Below are 20,746 nucleotides of genomic sequence, written 5' to 3'. Positions count from 1 at the left end.
ATCACCCCCATAGAGGCGAATCTGCTCAAAACTTGCTGCTAATCAATCAGACAGGGGCGTCGGAGTGCAGCGGAATATGCAGTCGACTTCTGCACCGTGGCTGCGAGGTCCGGCTGAAACAACATTGCCTCCGTGCCGCCTTCGTAAACGTACTGTCTCCGGTCCTGAAGGAGCATTTACTGGCTAAGGAAGAACGCGGGATTTCGATGGGCTTGTTGATCTGGTTATACGATTAGATAACCGATTAGAGGAACACCGTCGGGAGCAGGGCGGGGGGCGTGGTTGGGCACGAGCCGTCCCTCTTCCTTCCGGGTCCGAAAGGGTGCCGTCTTCCCCACGCTCCACAGCCCGTGACTCACGTGTGAAAACAGCTCCCCCTGCTGGCACGAAAGCTATGGACACGAGCAGGGCTAAAGTCAATACAAAGCTCAGACGCGGAGGCTGGTCCGTGGGGAGTGTTTTTTTCTGTGGCTCGAGTGAGCATCACAGAGGAACTGCCCCAAACGGTTTAACGACAACGCCTGACCTTAGAAGCTGGGCTAAAGGGTGGGCCATATACGCACGTGGGGAAACCCCGTAAATCTGCACGCATCCCAGTTAAGATCCTGAGTGGGGATCTGACCCTTCACGCCCCAGCACTGGTAGACACGGGGTCGGAAGGGAATCTGCTGTGACAGCAGATGGGCAAGGGAGTCGGGCTCCCTCTAGTGGCTCTACCTTTGCCTTTGAAGGTATGGGCACTAGATGGCACCCTTCTTCCATTAATCACACACCAGACACCGCCAGTGACACTGGCAAACGTCCCTCCCAATCTGACGGCGGTGCCAAGTGAGTACCACGATCTTGCTGACATTTTCAGCAAGGATCTGGCGCTCACCCTTCCCCCGCACCGTCCGTACGATTGTGCCATTGATTTGATCCAGGGCGTTGAGTACCCGTCCAGCAGGCTGTAACAACCTCTCACGTCCTGAACGCCGAATCAATGGAGACCTACATTCGGGATTCATTAGCTGCCGGGCTGATCCGGAACTCCACCTCCCCGATGGGTGCTGGTTTCTTTTTTGTGGGCAAAGAAAGATGGTGGACTCCGTCCATGCATTGATTACAGGGGGCTGAACGAGATCACGGCTCGCAACCGATACCCTCTGCCCCTGTTAGATTCAGTGTTCACGCCCCTGCATGGAGCCCAAATATTCACAAAACTGGATCTTAGGAATGCGTACCAACTGGTTCGGATCCGGAATTGAGACGAATGGAAGACGGCATTTAACACCCCGTTAGGTCACTTTGAGTACCTGGTCATGCCGTTCGGCCTCACAAACGTCCCCGCGACGTTCCAAGCTTTGGTAAACGATGTCTTGCGGGACTTCCTGCATCGGTTTGTCTTCGTATATCTAGACGATATACTCATCTTTTCCCCGGATCCTGAGACTCATGTTACACATGTACGCCAGCTCCTGCAGCAGTTGTTGGAGAACCGGCTGTTTGTGAAGGGCGAGAAGTGCGAGTTCCACCCATACTTCTTTGTCCTTCCTGGGGTTCATCATCTCCTCAAACTCCGTCGCACCCGATCCGGCCAAGGTAGTGGCGGTAAGAGACTGGCCCCAACCAACAAACCGTAGGAAACTGCAACAGTTCCTCGGTTTTGCTAATTTTTACCGGAGGTTCATCAAGGGCTATAGTCAGGTGGTTAGTCCCCTGACAGCCCTGACCTCCACAAAGGTCCCCTTCACCTGGTCGGATCGGTGCGAATCCGCGAGTTGAAACGCCGGTTCTTGACTGCGCCAGTTCTGGTGCAGCCCGATCCTAGTCGTCAGTTTATAATCGAACTGAACGCCTCTGACTCAGGGATAGGAGCCGTGCTGTCCCAGAGCAGGGAGTCCGACAAGGTTCTCCACCCTTGTGCCTATTTTTCCCGCAGGTTGACCCCGGCTGAAAGGAACTATGATGTCGGCAATCGGGAACTTGTTGCGGTGAAGGAGGCTCTGGAGGAGTGAAGACACCTGTTGGAGGGAGCTTCGGAGCCATTCACGGTTTTCACTGACCATCGGAACCTGGAGTACATCCGGACCGCCAAGCGTCTGAACCCCAGGCAAGCCCGCTGGTCACTGTTCTTCTGGCGTTTTGACTTTCGGATCACATACCACCCCGGGACGAAGAACCAACGGTCTGACACCCTGTCCCGGGTGCACGAAGAGGAAGTCAGGACCGAGCTGTCGGACCCGACCGAAACCATCATCCCCAAGTCCACTGTTGTGGCCACCCTCACCTGAGACGTGGAGAAGACCGTCCGGGAGGCCCTGACACGGAACCCGGACCCGGGGACCGGCCCCAAGAACAGACTGTACGTCCCACCAGAAGCCAGAGCTGCAGTCTTGGACTTCTGTCATGGTTACAAGCTCTCCTGCCAGCCAGGGGTGCGAAGAACCGTGGCAGTTCTCCGGCAGCGCTTCTGGTGGGCGTCTTTGGAAGCCGACGTCCGGGAGTACGTCCAGGCCTGCACCACCTGCGCCAGGGGCAAGGCGGACCACCAAAGTACCCAGGGTCTCCTTCAGCCTTTGCCCGTGCCTCATCGCCCCTGGTCTCACATCGGCCTGGACTTCGTCACGGGCCTCCCGCCGTCCCAGGGCAAGACAACCATCCTCACGATAGTGGACCGGTTCTCCAAGGCGGCCCACTTCGTGGCCCTCCCGAAGCTCCCGACGGCCCAGGAGACTGCAGACCTCCTGGTCCACCATGTCGTGCATCTGCATGGGATTCCATCGGACATTGTCTCAGATCGTGGTCCCCAGTTCTCCTCCCAGGTCTGGAGGAGTTTCTGCAGGGAACTGGGGGCCACAGTAAGCCTCTCTTCCGGGTACCACCCCCAGACGAATGGGCAGGCAGAGCAGATGAATCATGAGTTGGAGCAGGCCCTCCGCTGCGTGACCTCCGCGCATCCGACGGCTTGGAGTGACCATCTGGCCTGGATCGAGTACGCTCATAACAGCCAAGTGTCATCTGCCACCAGCCTCTCCCCATTCGAGATATGTTTGGGGTACCAGCCCCCATTATTTCCGTTGGTGGAGGGAGAGGTCGGGGTGCCCTCGGTCCAGGCCCATCTGAGGAGGTGCCGTCGGGTGTGGCGTACCGCCCGCTCTGCCCTGCTCAAAGCCCGGATGAGGGCCAAGGCCCATGCAGACCGCCGGCGTGCCCCGGCCCCTATGTATCAGCCCGGGCAGGCGGTTTGGCTCTCCACGAAAGACATTCCCCTACAAGTGGAATCCCAAAAGCTAAAGGACAGATATATCGGACCCTTCACCATCCTAAAAGTTCTCAGCCCAGCCGCAGTGAAGCTGAAGCTGCCAGCTTCACTGCGGATACATTCGGTTTTTCATGTGTCACGCCTCAAACCCTGCCACTCCTCTCCCCTCTGTGCCCCCGGACCGGCGCCACCGCCTGCCCGGACCATTGACGGGGAGCCGGCTTGGACTGTGCGCCGGCTCGACGTTCGTCGGAAGGGCCAGGGGTTCCAGTATTTGGTGGACTGGGAGGGGTATGGACCCGAAGAACGCTCCCTGGGTGAAGAAGAAGCTTCATCCTGGACCCGTCCCTCATGGCCGACTTCTACTGGCGGCACCCGGACAAGCCTGGTTGAGGGGGGGGTCCTGTTGTGTGGGCCGCTGAAGAGGAGGTACTGCTGGCCCACCACCACCAGATGGCGCCCTGCTTGAAGTGCGGGCTTCAAGCAGGCGAACTCACACTCATCAAAACTGTTTCTGTTCTCTGCCAGCAGTACCCAGTCTGACAGCTGGAGACTGTGGCCACCTGGGGCTCCAGGACTTGGCGGCTCCAGTGTTCTTCAGATCCGTTGGCGGTGAAGACTGTGTGGGATCCGGCTTGGTTCTAGACGGAGGTCTCCTATCCTCAAGCCTGCTCACACGTCGCTTAACATTTAATTGTCTGTGGTACCAAAACTGTTTGTCTGTATTCCGTTGTGCATTTCACAACATTAAATTGTTACTGTTTGGCTTATCCATTGTCCGTTCATTTAGCGCCCCCTGTTGTGGGTCCATGTTCCTACACTTTCACAACACAGTCCAAACTATACCTTTTTGGACTCTTTATGATCAGACAAATAATGTGGTATCATTTTCAATATGATTGGAGCATTTTTAAATTTTGACCCTGTGTAATTCGAGTTGACCCCTACCTGGCCCACCTAATGAAAATTCGAGCAGCCAGTCATTTTTTTTTTCAAGACTAATGTCTAAGGAGTATTTGTGCCAAATTGGTGCTTGTAACTAACTGCTGCAGTAAGTTATCATCCTATTTGAGAGTATGTGTTTGTTTGTTGTGGTGTGTGTGTGCGTGTTCCACTCCTCCTCTGAAGTGCAATGCGCCAATTTCCGCCAAACTTGATATTTGAATGTAGGTTGACCCCAGAACTGCCGTTAAGAGGTTTGTTTGATCAAGGTCTTTGGGGTCATTTTTCACTCTAATATCCACCAAATTTAGATGATACAGAAGTGGGTTCTGGAAATTGTCCAAGTTTTGGCAAAGTCAAATTTGCCAAAACTCAATGTGCCAAAAGTCAATCATTGGGGTCAAAAGTGGAAATTTAAGGACTAAGGTCATGTCTGCCTGTCTCTTTGTTGGGCTACACCTCCCAGGACCTTTTGTTGGTTTCTATCAAACTACCACAATGACTACGTTCTTCCTTCTTCTTCTTCTAGCAATGTTGAAGAAGAATTGAATCAGTACAAAATCCTTAATGTCTAAAATATATAGTAGGAGGAAGTTGTTTTTTTTTTCCCCAAAGAAACTATACCAAGACAAAATTCATTACACATATGATCATGTTAGTGGTTGCAGTTGTTGACTTTTACAGTTTTTATGTGTTTTCTCTTTCCTGCAGAGGTTCATTCAGTATTGGCTTCAAGGACTTCGCTGTTCAACCTCAGCAACTTTATTGACAAAACTGGCTCACATGGTAAGGACTCCAGGGGCCTGTACTACGAAGCGGGGTTACTGGCTTATCAGGATAACTTCGGGAGTAAGTTGATGACGTGTGGAGTAACTTCCCGGTTAACCCGTACTACAAAAGGTGGATAGGTTTTGATCGAGGTATGCTGCCATGGCAGTTTATGCTGTGTGCCAAACCTGCTCCGAGCAGGTTATTTTCTAGGTTAGCTTGAGGTTTTTGCTTAACTCCCTTTATACGTACCGTCCATCCACCTTCAATCACTCCGAAGACAATGCCGGCCTACCTGGATGATCCGTTTGATATTGGGGCACAAATTGTGTGGGGCTCTCTTCGCAGGGCGAGGGTTTTTAAAGACCACCAGAATCCGCTGACATACCCGGACAATATTCTCTATGAATGATATAGATCCTCAGCTGAGGGAATTCGTTATCTTTGTCAGCTGATCGGGCCAGATGTCTGTAACATCACCCATCGTACACTGTAAAAAAAGACTGTTGTTTTTACAGGAAAACACTGGCAGCTGTGGTTACCAGGGAATTCCTGTAAAAAAAAATACAGCAGTTAAATGTACAAAAAAAGAGAGCTCGTTTGTAGATTTAAGTTCTTTTAATGTGAGTCAGCCATGGTTCATTCACTGTAAATCCATATACATATTATGTCTGTAATGTTATCTACTGTGCTGCTGTATGTTTTACAGGAATTCCCCGGTAACCACAGCTGCCAGTGTTTTCCTGTGAAAACAAGTCATTTTTTACAGTGTAGCAATGCCCCGACGATCGAGCAGATAATGTGCCTTGTGCCTATTTTGCCAGTGGACAATTTATGTATTCCATCGGTGATGCTGAACATCTGAGCAAGAATACTGTATGTCGTATGATTCGCAAGGTAGTACTTGCTCTATCTAAACTGTTGGATGCATTTGTTGTTTTCCCTGGCCATTTATCCGCAATGCAAATCAAAGTAGGGTTTTATGCAATCGCGGGTAATTACTAATATCAAAATAGGTCTAATGCATGTCCATTAATTAGGCGAAGTGGGGCTTATCAAGCTATGAATATAAACCTACCGTTCTGGAGGATGTTTTTCTATTTTATCTTCACCTGCTGCCAGGTGCGTTTGGCGCTGCTATTACATCTGAAATATTGACAGGATTAGGAATAGCAATCATACAGTCAAGGTAGCCTATTTAGGAAACATTAAATTAACCTAACATTTATTAGTTGGCCTATGCCCACCTCTGAATCGTGTTGCATCTGGGCGTAATTAATGAAAGGTCATTTTTTACACATATTAGACATTCCACAGGTTAATAATCTGTAACAGATTTGGGGAACAAATGAATTGTACATACGCATTTACCCGATCAGCAATACGTTGCCAACAAGCCTGTCTTGCTTTATTGGCAGACGATGTGTTCGATTTCCCCCTTAACATTAATTTAAATTCCTCGTAGCTCTGCATAATCGTGCATTCTTCTCCGGTAAAGTAAGGTGACCGCGCCATCATTGAAAAATGGTGACGTGCGCTGCAACCTGCCCCTTTTATGTGAACGCGCACAAACTCCAATTAGGTTAACACAGGTTCAACAAATCAACATCTTATTCAGCGTCGTAGTACCGATTAACACCACTTGAGAACACCAGGTTTTGTCAACCCCGGTTTAAGAGGTTGACCCTGGGTTACATCTGAGTAAGTTAACCCCGCTTCGTAGTACAGGCCCCTGAAGTGTTGTTTAAACTGGAATTATGCACAATTTTTTACAGTTTTGGTAAATATATAGGCCATCTGTCACCATCATGAGCATATACTACTGGATGATTTGTAGAATGTGGACAAGGGGATGAAACGTACCCAAACATACACAAAGAACCATCTGGCAAACACAAATAATTAACACATACCGGTACATACAGTAATTGTAGAGTTTGCATGGTGATGAGGAAGTAATGGGTAGATATGGTATCAAGGATAGGAATGGGGAAGGACAGATGGTAGTTGATTTTGCAAAAAGGATGGAAATGGCTGTGGTGAAGACTACTTTAAGAAAAGGGAGGAGCACAGGGTAACATATAAGAGTGGAGGAAGGTGCACACAGGTGGACTACATTCTTTATAGGAGATGCAAGCTAAAAGAAATCACAGACTGTAAGGTGGTAGCAGGAGAGAGTGTCACTAGACAGCATAGGATGGTTGTTGTAGGATGACTTAGAGGTAAAGAAGAAGAGAGTGAGAGCTCAACAAAGGATCAGATGGTGGAAGCTGAAGGAGGAAGACTGTTGTGTGAAATTTAGCTAGCAGGTGAGAGAAGCACTAGTTGGAGGGGAAGCAATTTTGGACACTGGAAAAGTACTGCAGATGTGGTGAGGGAGACAGCTAGGGCAGTACTGGGTAGGACATCTGGACAGTGGAAGGAAGACAAGGAGACTTGGTGGTGGAATGAAGAGGTCCAGGAAAGCATAAGGAGAAAGAGGTTGGTGAAAAAGTTTTGGGATAGTCGGAGAGATGAAGAAAGTAGACAGGAGTACAAGGAGATGCGGCGTAAGGCGAGAAGAGAAGTGGCAAAGCAAAGGAAAAGGCATATTGCGAGCTGTACAAGAAGATGAATAGTAAGGAAGGAGAAAAGGACTTGTACCGATTGGCCAGACAAGGGACAGAGCTGGAAAGGATGTGCAGCCAGGTTAGGGTGGTAAAGATGCACATGGTAATGTGCTGACAAGTGAGGAGTGTGTGCTGAGAAGGTGGAGGGAATATTTTGAAGGAGTTGATGATAAAGAAAATGAGTGAGAGAAAAGGCTGGATGATGTAGTGAGAGTAATCAGGAAGTAAGAGATTAGCAGGAAGACTTGAGGGCTGCTATTAATGAGGGTAGTGAAGAGTGGAAAGGCAGAGTTGGTCCAGATGACATTCCATGGAGGCATGGAAATGTCTAGGAGGATGGCAGAGTTTCTAACCAGATTGTTTAATAAAATCTTGGAAAGTGAGAGGATGCCTGAGGAGTGGAGACGAAGTGTGCTGGTTCCTATTTTCAAGAACAAGGGTGATGTGCAGAGCTGCAGTAACTACAGAGGCATAAAGCTGATCAGCCACAGCATGAAGTTAGGGAAAGAGTAGTAGAAGCTAGGCTTAGAAAACAGGTGCAGATCTGTGAGCAGCAATATGGTTTTCATTCGAGAAGAGCACTACAGATGCAGTGTTTGCTCTGAGAATACTGTTGGAAAAGTACAGAGAAGGACAGGTTACATTGTGTTTGTGGACTTAGAAAAAGCTTTATGATAGGGTGCAAGAGAAGAGTTGTGGCATGTATGAGGAAGTCTGGAGTGGCAGAGAAGTATGTTAGGGTAGTGCAGGACATTACAAGAATAGTGTGACAAGGGTGAGATGCGCAGTCGGAATGACAGACTCATTCAAGTGGAGGTGGGATTACACCAAGGATCAGCTCTGAGTCCTTTCTTGTTTGCAGTGGTGATGGACAGGTTGACAGATGAGATCAGACAGGAGTCCCCATGGGACTGTGATGTTTTGCAGATGACATTGTGATCTGTAGTGAGAGTAGAGAGCAAGTTGAGTCTAGTCTGGAGAAGTGGAGATATGCTTTGGAGAGAAGGGGAATGAAAGTCAGTAGAAGCAAGACTGAGTACATGTGTGTGAATGAGAGGGAGCCCAGTGGAATAGTGCAGTTACAAGGAGTAGAAGTGGTGAAAGTAGATGAGTTTAAATATTGGGGTCAACTGTTCAAAGTAATGGAGAGTGTGGTAGAGAGGTGAAGAAGAGAGTGCAGGCAGGGTGGAGTGGGGGGGAGAAAGGTGGCAGGAGTGATTTGTGACCGAAGAATATCAGCAAGAGTGAAGGGGAAAGTTTACAAAACAGTAGTGAGACCAGCTATGTTGTATGGTTTAGAGACAGTGGCACTAACAAAAAGACAGGAGGCAGAGCTGGAGGTGGCAGCAGCTGAGATGTTGAGATTCTCTTTGGGAGTGACAAGAATGGACAAGATTAGGATATGAACATATCAGAGGGACAGCTCAGGTGGGACGGTTTGGAGACAAAGTCAGAGGCGAGATTGAGATGGTTTGGACATGTGCAGAGGAGGGACCCAGGTTATTAGGGAGAAAGATGCTGAGGATGGAGCCACCAGGCAGGAGGAGAAGAGGGAGACCAAGAGGAGGTTCATGGAGTGCTGAGAGGACATGCAGGTGGTTGGTGTGACAGAGGAAGATACAGAGAACAGGTGAGATGGAAACGATTGATCTGCTGTGGCGACCCCTAACGGGAACAGCCGAAGACAAGCATGTCTATATTTATCATGGATTTTTTTTTTATATTATTGATGCTGTTATTATTGATGCTCGGCTGTTCTTTCATTTAAAATAAGCCTGATCAAGTTAGTTTAATTTAAGAAAAAATGTAATAAACTCTGCGTACATTCTGCTGCATGCTCGCTGACAAACGCTTGTTGCATTTAGGTTACGACATGTCCACATTCATCAGACGGTACGGACGATACCTGAACGAGAAAGCTTTCGCTTACCGCCAGATGGCTTTTGACTTCACCAGAGTCAAGAAAGGGTACGTCAATGCTCCCAAATACATCAAACGGGCTTCTTTTTTAAGACTGTAATTTTTTATACTTTAATTTACTTCATCTCTGTTTTGTCCCATCAGTGCTGAAGGCGTGATGAGGACCATGACCACGAGAAGCTCTTGAAAGGCATGCCTGTCCTGCAAACTCAGATCGACACACTGCTGGAGTTTGACGTGAGTGGAAATACATCTGTGTCCATATTTTGTAATATTTAACCTCAAAAAGCGGGGAGAATGATCGTTAATATCCACAACAATTAATCCATTGTATTTTGTAGTGAATCATTCTTGAGTGTCAATCCTGGAAGACAGATTACATTTTTGGTGTTAATCTGGATCTAGAAATGTTTTCAGGATGATTTATATCAATCTTAACAAAAATTATACAACAATGCTGTCGCTTGGACATTCCATCAGTTTTTCGGCTGTAGACGGGGCGGTTATTTTTCTGACATGTAGATCCAAATATGATTTCAGGGCACTTTTTTCAATCTCCTGAGACTGTTTGAGCATTTCATAAATTTTCCATAACTTTGCTCAAATCTCAACAAAATTTGATTGTGTAATCAACATTGTCACAAGGAAGAATCCTTCACATTTTGTGCTAATCTGATCTCAGATGTAGATTTGGAATCCCCTTTTAAAGCTTATGGTTCTAGAACAATCTCTCTCTCTTTTGTTTTAAGATTTTGATTAAAATATTTGCAGAACCTGATGGAGTTTTCACCCGATACATTTTGGTGTTGTTCGGGATTAGAATATGGATTCAGGATAAATTATTATCTCTCATTTACAAAGCAAGAATTTTTTTTTCATGTAGTTACATTTTTAGAAAATTTCATTGATTTCTGCAAAAGCATGCGGCTGATCGCTGCAAAAATTGTAAGCACAATCAACCTTGTAAAATGGAACAATTAATTACATTGTGGTGTTTCTCAGGATTGTTTGTAGATTTTATTTTATTTCCATATGTATAATTTTATTTATTTATTTGTTATTGCATAATGAGCTGAAATATTTTGGCACTTTGATTAATTTCCCAAAAGGTTTGCAGTGAGTCTTTTTGATCACGATTCTGACCTCTATTTCTCTCTCAGGTTCATCCCAAAGAGCTGAACAATGGGATCATCAATGCTGCGTTCATGCTCCTCTTCAGGATCTGGTCAAACTCTTTGCATCCTACAACGACGGCATCATCAACCTATTAGGTGATCGGCGCTGCTTGAGCTTTAGTTTCTTAAAGTACACAATTAACGACTTCACAGAGCACACTGAAAAAGAGAATGTTTGAACCAACTTAAAAAAGTGTTACAATTTGTAAAAAACCCGAATTAATTAAGTTGTTTCAACTTAAGTTTGAAAGTTAAATCAACTCTAACTTACAAACTTAAGTTCAAACAACTTAATTCATTCAAGTTTTTACAAATTGTAACACTTAAGTTGGTTCAAACATTCTCTTTTCAGTACAAATGTGGATCAAAATAAAGTTTCTGAAACTTTTTTTTTTTTTTGTGAACAGAGAAATACTTTAAAATGAAAAAGAGTGACTGCAAGGAGGCGCTGGAGATCTACAAGAGGTTCCTGACTAGGGTGACAAAGATTGGAGAGTTCCTGAAGCTGGCTGAGGTATGGAACAACCGGCAATCCTCAACGAGGTCTTCATAATACGTGTTACAGCCGATGTTTGTTGAGCAGGGAGATGACATTTGTCATTTTAACTCTTTTAACAGACAGTTGGTGTCGACAAAAATGACATTCCTGACATCAACTATGTAAGTCGCCGCACACTGTGTCTCTTTGTCTTAATTTTCCGGGTGAATTGAGATGGATCGGGAAAAATTAAACTAGCCTCATCCACCCAGTGTCTCCACCCGGGGGTAGTGGTGGATCTAGTGGACTCAGACGATGAAGATTGTCCTTTCAAACCTCTCGAGGACCCCGGTACCCTCTGTAGCCCTGGGTGTCCTGACTGAGTGCCTGTTTGCAGGATGGAGAATTGGCGTGCTGATAAATTTGTTCATGTTTTGCATGTGGGGGTTTGCTGTGAGATCTTCTCTGTGCCCTCCCAAGTCTATGTACTCTTGTGTTCTATTATCAGGCAATTATTTAAAAAAAAAAAGGATAATTAAAAATAGACATGTCGACAGATTATTTATCATTTTGACTCTTGTTTCAGGCTCCGAGCAGCATCCTGGAGTCTCTGGAAACACACATGAATGGTTTGGAGGATACAAAAGGTGGAAAGAAGGGGTGAGTGACTGTGTATCCTAAAACAAACACATTACCGTTGATCTTAATGACATATTATGCAAAACCGATTTAGTTCTTGTTTTGTTTTTTTGAGGGTATATATATATATATATATATATATATATATATATATATATATATGTGTGTGTGTGTGTGTGTATGTGGATAAATTAGTATGTGAGACAATTTCTGATTTCTGGTTTTGAACACGTTATAAGATCCATAAATTAACATTTAAATTGAATAGAAATGCATTTGTTATTTCTTCACAGTTTAACAAAATAAACAGCAACATATTTCTGCAGCAATAATAATGATATTAATTTTGTCTGCTTTCTCGTAAATTGCTATTCATTCAGTTCGTAAAATAATGCGCACTGAGGCCAATATCTAACCACCCCCGCCCCTCAATAAATAAATAGTGAATACATGAATAAATTAATAAAAAGTTGCATAATTATTTTGGGATACAAATATTATATGATTTAACACACAGTGCATATCAGAAATATATTTTGCAGACTATATATATGTGTGTGTGTTTTGATATTCATAAATAAATAATTGCTGTATTTTGTCTTTTGAAAATAAAAGTAACAATTTGAGTTTGTGATTGTATTTTGACATATCTCTACTAAACTCACTGCTATTACTACTATAAATAAATAAATACATCCATACATAAATCATAAAATCAAGATACATTTTTCACATTTAGGCCTAAAACAGTGCCTTAGATATTTTTTATACTTTGCTGTAACGCTTCCTCTCTTTTATTCCTCTTTATGTTCATTTGGAATTCCCAGTGAAGGGTGAGCATACAATGTCTGTTTTGTTTGGATTGAAATCACCTCTTAGATGGTTGTGTAGATGTATTTTGTGTCACTGCCCTGCTGCTTAACATCCACTTATTGACATATGATTTATGTATGTGATTCTCTCCATGTCAATGCACACTAACGTTTATGTAGTTCTTTGTGATGCACTGCAGCGAGGTGTACGTGTGGAAATGTGTGCATTGATGGAATTACGTGTGACTAAGCAAAACGCAGGTTTAACATGTCACCATGTATGTGCATCCTGACATGTCATGTGCATCAATATGTGAGGGGTTTTGTTCCAAAGTTAAAATCAACTTAATGATTATTCTCAAACAGTTGCTGCATTGGTTGGTATTCAGAGGTTTTACTTAAGCAGCAAGATGTTTAATTTCCATCATGCTGTGTATAATGTATTGCTTTGGACATTAACTCCTCATGTGATCACATATGGTGCAATCTGTCACATATTTTCTTGGATCTTTCAATAAATCTGCCATATATATATATAGGTCTGCATATTTTAAGCAGATGCACTTACAGTCTCCCCTTCTTCCTCTTGCAGATCTCCAACAAAGGTGAGCTGCACGTTTGCAAATTTATGTTTGTGATAGTTTGTCTTTTATATGCACGATGAATAGAGCCCTCCTGTGGTTGTTTCCAGGGGGTCTCCAACAAACAATGTATCTCCAACCGTCGAATCCAGCCAAATCTTCACATGCATCGTCCTGACACTGCAACCTCCTCCAGGGGAAAGTGCCGCCGCCGCTGCAGCTGCCGCTCCCGAGCCCACCGAGGAGTAATTTACTGTTTGGCTCTCTAATTCGATGTGTTTGTCTGTATATTGACCTTTTTTCCCCTCACGACTGTCTTTATTGTTGTTTGCCAGGATTGCCCGTGTCATTGTTTTAGCTTTTGATAATAAATAGAAACGAATTTTAAATACATTTTTTAAAATTAACATTTGATTCCTTTAATTTTTTCAGCATGTTAGTTTTTAAAGACTAATTGACTTTCAGTTTTTATATAAATTTTTTTTTTTAAATACATCTCTTATTTTTTTTACATTCAGTGCGTTTGTTAAGATTCAATGGCTTTTGGTTAGCTTTATATTTGACTTTTTGTTTCATTTAGTTTTCTCTTCAGTTATCTTATATTCAGTTACTGTAATTTTAGATTAAATAAACTTTTATTCTTACCTTATATTCAGTTATCTTTAGATTAAATTAGCTTCCTTTTAGCTTTAGATTAAGTTATCTTTGTTTTGTAACTTATGTTTAGCAAGTTTAGATTAAATTAGCGCTGAGTTAACTTTATATTCATGTAGCTTTACATCCATTTAGTTTTGATTACATTAGCTTTCAGTTAGCTTGTTTTGTTACCATATATTTTGTAAATTGAGATTAAATTATAGCTTTCAGTTAACATTCTTTTCATTTTTCTTATGTTTAGTTGGTCTAAGATTATGTAAATTAGCTTTTACTTATGTTATCTTTATATTCATGAGATTTTAGATTCATGTTTAAACGTAGCTATAGGAACACAACATTTTTGCACAGTGGTGCTCTGACACTCTACACCACAATACTATGTAGCACCATGTGGTGATTAACAATGTATTGCAGTGCTACCGTTAAAAACTACATTAATGTAAAATTGTAGATTGTTTTTGTGGAACTTGTGTTGCCATTTTGAATTCCGGCAGAAATGGGCATGACGTGGTGGAAATCCCACAAGATTTCATGTGTCTACACGGATCTAAACATAGAAAATCTCAGTACAACGAGTTAGCAGGAATAGTCGTAGTAGTACTGCAGTACATTGTTAATACATTGTTAGTACTACTGGGCTCTGTTGTAGGCCCTCCTAGTATTTTAGCACCAGACATTCAATACGAGCGCTGGGCATACTGCACGTTTCTGATACTGATCCACTGAATAGATCTGCAAATCCAGACTTGATTTGACTCTTATGTTAATGTTTGATGAGGAATCTGACATACAGTTGATGGTTTTCACAGTTGTTGCTTGAACATGGTTCTCTAACTCCTTGTCTAGTTCTTTGTTGGATCTGGATCCCCTCTCCTCCTCTGGTCCCTCAGCACCATCAGCTGGTGCCTACTTCTTGGGGAGGTAAGTTTCCCTTCTGAGCTAATTCAGATGAAAGTATTTCCCAAAACGATTTCAGGTCTGAGGTGGAGTCTCAAAAGCTCCCAAGTAAATTTCGCTCACTTTAATTAGGCCTGAGTTGGATTCTGTTCTTACGTGTACTTGGGTCTAAGCCAATTACATTCAGGGTGGAGTCTACTGTTCCTTGGGTTGGGTCTTAGGATTTCTTCACGCATAATGGTTTTCCATGAGTCTGGTCAAACATTTTATATCCCAAGACCTTTATTTTAGATTCATCAATCAAAGTTTATGTCACACTGGTCTACCACCACCGTAAAATGGCAACAAGGATCACTTTTCGCACAGGCATAGCTTGAGACCAGAGTTGGGAAATACTCTACAAGTACACAATTCTATTTAGGGATTTTGAACCAGTGTTGATATGTTGTGGTGATGTTAACATCTTCTTTTGTTGTTGTTTCATAGATCTACTTGGATCTGGTGAGTGTTATTCTACTCTTCTACTCCTCCTCTCCTTTACCTTCATTTCTCAAGTATCATCTTAAATTATAGCAAGTTACCTCGAATGTCCTCAGAACCTTATCTGAAACCATGTTGACCTGAAATGATGTTAGTTTTTAAAAAAAAAATATCCAAGTGAGCTTTATATATTAGTCATATTTTGTGGTTTTCTTCCTGTGTGTCTCCTCAAGATCTTCTTTTTGGTCTCTTTGTTCCTCGCTACCCACTCTCCTCATACCCATTGTCTGGTTTTGTTAACAACGGGCTGTTTTGGTTGGTTATTTTTCTTTGTTGCTTATGATTGTAGTTTTTGGATTTTGTTAAAATTTTACTTTCGCCATTGGATTTAAAATACGTTCTTTGGGGTTGCTTTGAATTGAACCTTTTGGACTTACTTTATCCTCGTTGTTGTAACTGCGATTCGACTGGTTGGTTACCTTGGTTGCTTCTTTGCCTTTGTTTTGGCTCTTTTTTTGGGGGTGGGGGGTATTTCAAACATCCCCGTTGGTACCCGCAGAAATGGGCGATTCCTTGCTATCTGAACCCACCCTCACGGCAGAGCCGCCCCTTCCCCTGCAGCGGCAATGGCCACTCCTGCAGCGGCCCGAACCTGGGGTCTCTCTAGCTCCTCCCATAGCACAGCAGCCGCCACTTCTCCTGGCGCCGCCAATATGGATCTGTTGGAAGGTCAGTGGGCCTCCAGAGAATTCTCTCTGAAAGAATTACTCTGGAAAGCTCAATCCTTGAAACCCATCACACAGTATGACAACTGCTGTTCGGACACAAAGGACTGACAGAACCTTGCTGCTTTATCACCTGTGTATAATGAGAGCAAATAATTTGATTTATGCCCACCTCTGTCATCTTCAGCTATTGGTTGCTGCAAATAGTTCATGCAGGACTATTTTTCCACTTTAAACAAGCTATTCCTCAACATATCTCTGCCGAAACTGAACAATCTTTGAATTTTTCATTGGGATTGACATTATTTCAAGTTTGTAGACTGTTCCTGACAATAAAGGACTTTTATTGCTGTCACCCCTGTGTGAACATATACAAAGGTCAACTGAACAGTTCTATGATGCACCATGAAGTTAAGCAAGAAGCTGTATGGTGGAGATGTATTTAATGTGGAGATGTGTGGGTGTGTGTGTGGTGTGTGTGTGTGTGTGTGTGTGTGTGTGTGTGTGTGTGTGTGTGTGTGTGTGTGTGTGTGTGTGTGTGTGTGTGTGTGTGTGTGTGTGTGTGTGTGTGTGTGTGTGTGTGTGTGTGTGTGTGTGGTCGACACTGGAGGTTTGTGAACTCCAGAACCTGCCTCTGGTACTGTACGTGGGACATTTTGTAGGTGTTGGTGTTAGAACTGTGGAATGTTCTAATTTCAGTAACTTACCTGGCTTTGACACAATCACTGATTGACTGGGGAAGTTTGTTTGGCTAGGAGTCTGGTCGTAGCCTTCGTGTTGTCCTTTTAGGCTGTCTGTCGCTGTCAACACTGGACTATATATGGGTTGCATGTCCATGCATGTTCTGACAATTCTGTATTTTTTTGTAAATGGCCAAAGCAGATGGTCAACCTACTGAGTCTGTTCTGCTTGAGGTTTCTTCCTATAATAAGAACAGGAGGTTTTTTATTTCTTTCCACTGTCCCAATTGTGCTTACACAAGGGGTGGGTCAGGTTTAAACCTTGCTTGTGTATAACACCTTTGGGACAACTTTTGTTGTGATTTTTTGTCGTATAATTGAATTGAACCATTGGTAACAGGTTGTTTTCCAAAATAGTTCTTCTTTATTTCCACACGCTTTGTCCAGTGATGCTGTCATCTTCTATTTCCTTCCATTTGAACCTTTCTTCTTGTTTTCCAGTAGACTGTCACATGTCCCATAATGTGAGCTGAGGCAAATGAGGTTCCAGCAAGGTGATTTTTAAATGGTGGAAATATGCATAGTCCAAATCTGGCAAGTAGGTGAGACATGGAACCAGCTGAAAGCTACACTTGTACACTTTTACAATAGCAATGGTGTGAATGTGAGGTAGAAGTATGCTCGATATGAAACAACACCCTTCTTCTTCAGCTGACATCAAGCTTTTTCCTTGATGGCGTTACTTATCTTGTTTCGAAGTGAACCAGAGCACTCCCTTGAAACAATTCATCTCTTATAAGAAAGTCCTCCAACAAAATGCTTTTTACATTCCAATTACTGAATGCCACCTTCTGAAAGGTGTGACCATCTTCACCTTCTTTGTGTTTGGAGAGTTGGGTGCTTCTATTCCTTGGTGGTTCCTCGGTGAATCGTGTGACTAAGATAAACTTCAAATGGTTCAAAGTTTGCTTTGATGTTCGCACTTGTTGTTTCTAATCAGTGTTCAGCAGTTTTTGGGGCACAGGATGATTACATGTTAATCCTGCCAAGAATCTCATTGAGGGAGTGTAGGACTGGTAATGAGATATCTGATGGGTCTCCGCTATTGCCATTTTAGAGTGGTTCACTTCCAAATGAAAAAGACACCATCAGACATGAGGTTAGGGATTAGCAACATATCAAGCGCCATCCTTTTCTAACCACACTGTGGTGGTGAGGCTTAGAAATTGTCAGCTGACCTTCGTATATCAGTGCTCAGGATTTGCACAAAACTTACTTGCTAACAGTTTTTCATGTGATATGTTCTGTATTAGTCAGGTATATTTAAAATAAGTTTCTATTAAATTGATTGAAATGTCAAAAAAAATGCTCCATCTTGCTGAATCCATATCATCACCCAAATTTAAAGATTTAAATTGATTAAAAATTTTACCAGGTGTTTGTCGAGATATGCTTAAACTTTTGAGTAATCCTGTGAAATAATGCCTGTGACCACATAACCTTCTTGGTGGAGGTAAATATGTACATCCACATATTTGTGGGACACCATTTGTAAACTAATACTTTTTCAGATTTTCAGCTTTTTCACATTTACCCATAACGGCAGCAAATAAACTAAATAAATTAGATTACATGTTTTTTATTTACCTTTTCATGATGTAGATTGAGCACTAAACTTTCAGGGTAAAATTTTTAACGTAAGAAAAGTTTATATTTACTGCTTGGGTTGAGAAAGAATTGTGTATATCTAAATGTTTTGCTAAGCATTTAACATGTGCCTCGAGCTCATCTTTTAGTATCTACTTAAATGTGTAGCTAAATATTTAAATACTTATTAATCATTTAAATACTTAGCTAAGGACATGTTTCGGTAAATTTAGTATTTAAAGATTTCCTAAGTATTTAGGTAAATATTTGTGAACATCTACTTCAATGTTTAGTAAAAATATTTAGTAAACATTTAGCTAAATAGCTACCTAAGCATTTAACTAACAACTCAGTAAACATTTATTGAAACTATAATATTGTCACTAAATGTTTTGCTAATTATTTACCTAAATATTAAATAATCATTTAAATGTTTAGCAAAGCACATGTTTAGCTAAATATTTAGTTAGTTAGCAAAAATTGAGTGAATATGTGTGTAAATGTTTCACCAATATTTAATCAGTCATTACTTCTATGTTTAGTCAAATATTTAACTAGTTAACTAAATATTTTGCTACACATTTAAGTAGATGCTCACTAACTGTTTAACTAAGCAATGAATATAGTATATTATATATTTACCTATTTAGGTAAGAAGAATGACATTTATATAATAGTTAGATTTTTTTAAACATGAAGCTAAATATGTAATAAAATGGTTAAATATTAGTATCTAGTAAAATGTTTGCAAATATTTAATATTTAGCTAATCATATCAATATTTTGCAAAACATTTAGTGAGTATCTCCTTCAATATTGAGTTAAACATTTAGATATACGATCAACAATTCTTTATGAGTGCAAGAAGTAAAATTTTTTTTTTACATTTAATTTTTTAGCATGAACGATTTTAGTTTTCACCCCAAATGTCGATAAAAGTGAGCAATGTGTACATGTATGATTTATTTATTTTTTTGCTGTCATTATGCTAAATGTGAAAATACTGAACCCCTTCTTTGAACATTTATTAGTTTGCACACGGCGTCTCCTTGGGCTTGCACAGAAACTTGTCTCTGCCCTCATTTTCCGCATGCGTCTTGTTTGATAGCCATATATGCTTTTCTTTGATCTCAGCGAAAAGCAATTCTATCAAACACTGCCGCGTGACTACAGCAACAGATGGCGGCTTGTAACACGTGTAGTTCCGGCTTCTGTACTTCTGCTCTCCATGCAGCAGATAAAACCTTGCTGCAGTGTCTCCTGTGTGTATTCCATTGTCACCTGTCAGTCATTCATGTCACAAATCAGTGCTCACACTTTTTGCTTAATGCAAGCTTTTCCTGAGATGAATGGCAGGATTTAAAGGAAATTTTTGGTGTGTTTCAATGGCTGAATATTTTTCTGTATTTCACTTAACTTCTTGACATCTTCTCACATTTGTTCCTCTCTTTTTCTCCATATTTTATTTGGTAATCTCTGTTTCTGTACTTTTCTGCCCACTCTGCTGGGGTATATTGTGAACGTTAGATGCCTTTGCAACACCTGCAGCCACAGCCACCGAGGCCTCTGCAGCGGCAGACGGAGCGGCTGCCGCCATGTCTGCCCCGGCCGCCAACACTGGAGCTGGTGGGTGACTGAGTCTGTCTGTTATGGCTGTGTTTGTGCATTTTGGTCTCATCGATATGATTGATTAAGATGCACTCAGGGTTTCATCTCAAGGTTTTGAGCACTGACATCAGGCTTCAGGTTTCCTCATTCAGGGCTACAGGTATCAGTGCTGCTGCTTTGGTGTCACAAGATTTTTACAATTTTTCTGACATTTCAAGATTTATGTGGAGGTATGAGTTCAAATTTGAACAGAAATGTAATCCAAATGCACAATTCATATTTTTAGGTCATTTTAAACTTTATTGCAAAACTGAATAACGCAGTGCTAAAATACCTTTAGCCATATGAAGATAGAAAAAGGAAACAGAATGTGACCTTTTGATCTCTTAATGTAGGTCAAAGTTATCCATCTTTGAGATTGCCCAAGGTCTGTGTCTCAGTAATGTTCCCTGTGAATTTGAAGACCCTGGTAGTAATAAGACTGGACTTATGCTGAGCACAGACAGAAGGACGCAAAGTCTTTGCAATACCCGATGGCCTCAGGTAAAAATCAAAGACTGTTTTATTTATTTCATTTATTTATTTTCAATGACCTCTCACAGCCCACCAGGGTGCCACCAGCCAACCTGCAGTATTTTAATGGTCCAACAGTGGGCCACAGCCCACACTTTGGGAATTGTGACCTGCCCGATCATCTCACAAATGAACACTTCCTGAACATGTGGCTTATCTCTCCACCAAATTTCATCACCACCTGTTCATGAGATTTTTAGATGTCTTGTTGACAAACTGGAAATGCTGTCTCCTTTGTGGCGGTAATAATTTATTTAGTTTTATTTTTACATTTTACAACTGCAGTCACATTATTGGCAAAAATGTACTTT

At 42.4% G+C, this 20,746-nt stretch overlaps 1 pseudogene; it reads left to right on the top strand.

The window, feature by feature from the left end:
* The window catches only part of LOC117502709, a 48,005-nt pseudogene that overhangs the window by 12,854 nt on the left and 14,405 nt on the right, over positions 1-20,746 (top strand).

This window comes from Thalassophryne amazonica, chromosome 21 (assembly GCF_902500255.1).
Source record: "Thalassophryne amazonica chromosome 21, fThaAma1.1, whole genome shotgun sequence".
Classification (NCBI taxonomy): Eukaryota; Metazoa; Chordata; class Actinopteri; order Batrachoidiformes; family Batrachoididae; genus Thalassophryne; species Thalassophryne amazonica.
This window is presented reverse-complemented; position numbering and strand designations above follow the sequence as displayed.